The 2337-nt window shown below is 33.8% G+C and overlaps 1 protein-coding gene across 1 annotated transcript in view; it reads left to right on the top strand.

Moving 5' to 3' along the window:
- Positions 1-2337, top strand: part of lhcgr (luteinizing hormone/choriogonadotropin receptor) — a 16174-nt gene that overhangs the window by 5407 nt on the left and 8430 nt on the right. The window lies entirely within an intron of this gene.

The following is a 2337-nucleotide window of genomic DNA, read 5'->3' as shown; positions in this document are numbered from 1 at the left end:
GTGTGTGTGTGTGTGTGTGTGTGTGTGTGGTGACCTAGAAAGAATGAATTGTTGATGGTGGTGTTTGGTATTTTGATTTTCCCCTTGTGGTTTCCAGGCCTGTATCAATCAAGGTTGTCCTATTTTTGTGTAAAAACCAAACCAAGCCTCGTTCTATCGCCAACCACTGAAGGCGAGAGGCCACAAGGTTTAAACATTTGTTTGTAACATATAAACCACAGGATGATGAATTTCTTAGAAAGTGATCACTAAATATCAATTTTCATCWCTTTACTTTTTGAAGTCCCCCCATTTCAAGATGGCTGCCACAGCTCATCAATAATAAACACGAAAATGTCTGCAATTTAGTTTTGAAACTACTGAGCTAAAATTTGGCYTGGTTGAGCTGAGAGTCGTCCTCAACAGACACTTTAAGTGTTGACAGAGCTTTCAGTATTTGACCAAAACAGCTATAAATGCATCTCAACTCATAAAATGGTCTTAGTTTAAAACTCCTGCAGGGAAAATGGCAGGTGATATGTATTCATTCCAGGGGCGGAGCCAGAGAAGTGGCTGGGGTGGCAAATGACTACTGGCTGGCCACCCCAGGTGCCATCCCCAAATGATTGACAAGTGGGTGGGGATCATGGATTTGGTATTTGCATTTAGGTTTTGTTAAATATACTACTGTACTATATATATTTTCAGGTGTTTATGTTTAAAAATAACTTATTTATAGTCTTTTGTAGAATTGGCAATGGTGGTTAGCTTAATTTGGTATTGGTGTAGACAAAAGAATTTAAAATTGAAAGTCCAGCAGTTCTTTTTGTTTTTAACTCTTTTTTTGYTTGATCATGACCTGGATAACTGAGAATCTTCACCAGCATTAGAATAGACAGTATGTGATCATTTTTAACTATACCACAACTTCCTGAAATCAAGAACAAAAGAGTCAGAAGAGAAAAACAAGAAATATAAAAATAAGTTGGTTTGGATTATAAGAAAACGTAAGAAGGAATATTACAGTGATTTATTAAGTAAAAGTAAAAGTGGTATGAAAGCGACATGGCGAGTAATGAGCAGTGTCTTAAAAAAGCCACAAAACAAGATCAGACATTTCACAACATTTTGTAAAAGATGGAAATGAAATTGATCAGAATGAAATTGTGAATGSATTTAATAATTATTTTGTGAATGTTGGTCGAAGTCTTGCAGCTAAAATACCAAGAGTAGATAATAATGTCAATCACACAGTTACGTGTTGTACCAACAGTATTTTCCTTAATGGAACCGACAAAGAAGAAATCATGAATATTTAAAAAAAATCTTGCAGACAAAAGATCAGCAGACTGGGTGGACATGAACATGTTTGTYAAGGAAATAATGAATTATGTTATTGAACCTTTTACATATATCTGTAACTTATCATTCTCAACTGGTATATTTCCAGATGTGAAAGTAGCCAAGGTCTTTTTAAGAATGGTGAGAAATGTTTGTTCAACAATTACAGACCAATATCTTTGTTACTACAGTTTTSAAAGATTTTAGAGAAATTATTTGTGACAAGATTAGATCAATTTATTGATAACAAAATATTTTAAGTAGCAGTCAGTATGGGTTTAGAGCAAATAATTCCACATCAATGGCTCTCATGGATTTTATAGAGCAAACAACAACTGCTGTCGATCAAAAACAGTACTGTGCTAGTATTTATGTTGACTTAAAGCTTTTGACCCCACTGACCACACCATTCTACTTGAAAAATTGAACAAATACGGTATTAGAGGACCAGCACTACAGTGTGTGTCTAGTTATTTAAAGGACAGAAAACAGTTTGTACAAATAAATGATAAGATCTGAATTGGATAATATCACATGTGGAGTGCCTCAAGGTTCTGTACTTGGGCCAAAGTTATTTATTTTATATGTAAATTATTTAGTAAATGTGTCAGGGTTGTTCAGATGTGTTTTATTTGCAGATACTACTTTTTTTTGTAAAAAATGTAGAACGGATGTTTGTAATGATGCAAACAGAATTTGCTAAAATACTATAACCTAGATTAGACTTAATAAATTATCATTATATTTAGATAAGACTTATTATGTGATATTTAGTAATAGAAAACTGTTGATGTTCCATTTAGTGTTGATGGTGTCGAGATCTGTAGAGTCGTGAGGTGAAGTTTCTGGGTGTCATCATTGACAAGGGACTGACATGGAGACCTCACATAAATCATTTGAGAACAAAAATAGCCCAATCCATTGCAGTATTATACAAAGTAAAGGACTTATTCAATGATAAAGCACTGTTTATGTTGTATAGTGCAATAATTGTTCCACACTTAATTTATTGTGTTG

Source organism: Austrofundulus limnaeus, unplaced genomic scaffold, assembly GCF_001266775.1.
Source record: "Austrofundulus limnaeus strain Quisiro unplaced genomic scaffold, Austrofundulus_limnaeus-1.0 Scaffold0, whole genome shotgun sequence".
Taxonomy (NCBI): Eukaryota; Metazoa; Chordata; class Actinopteri; order Cyprinodontiformes; family Rivulidae; genus Austrofundulus; species Austrofundulus limnaeus.
This window is presented reverse-complemented; position numbering and strand designations above follow the sequence as displayed.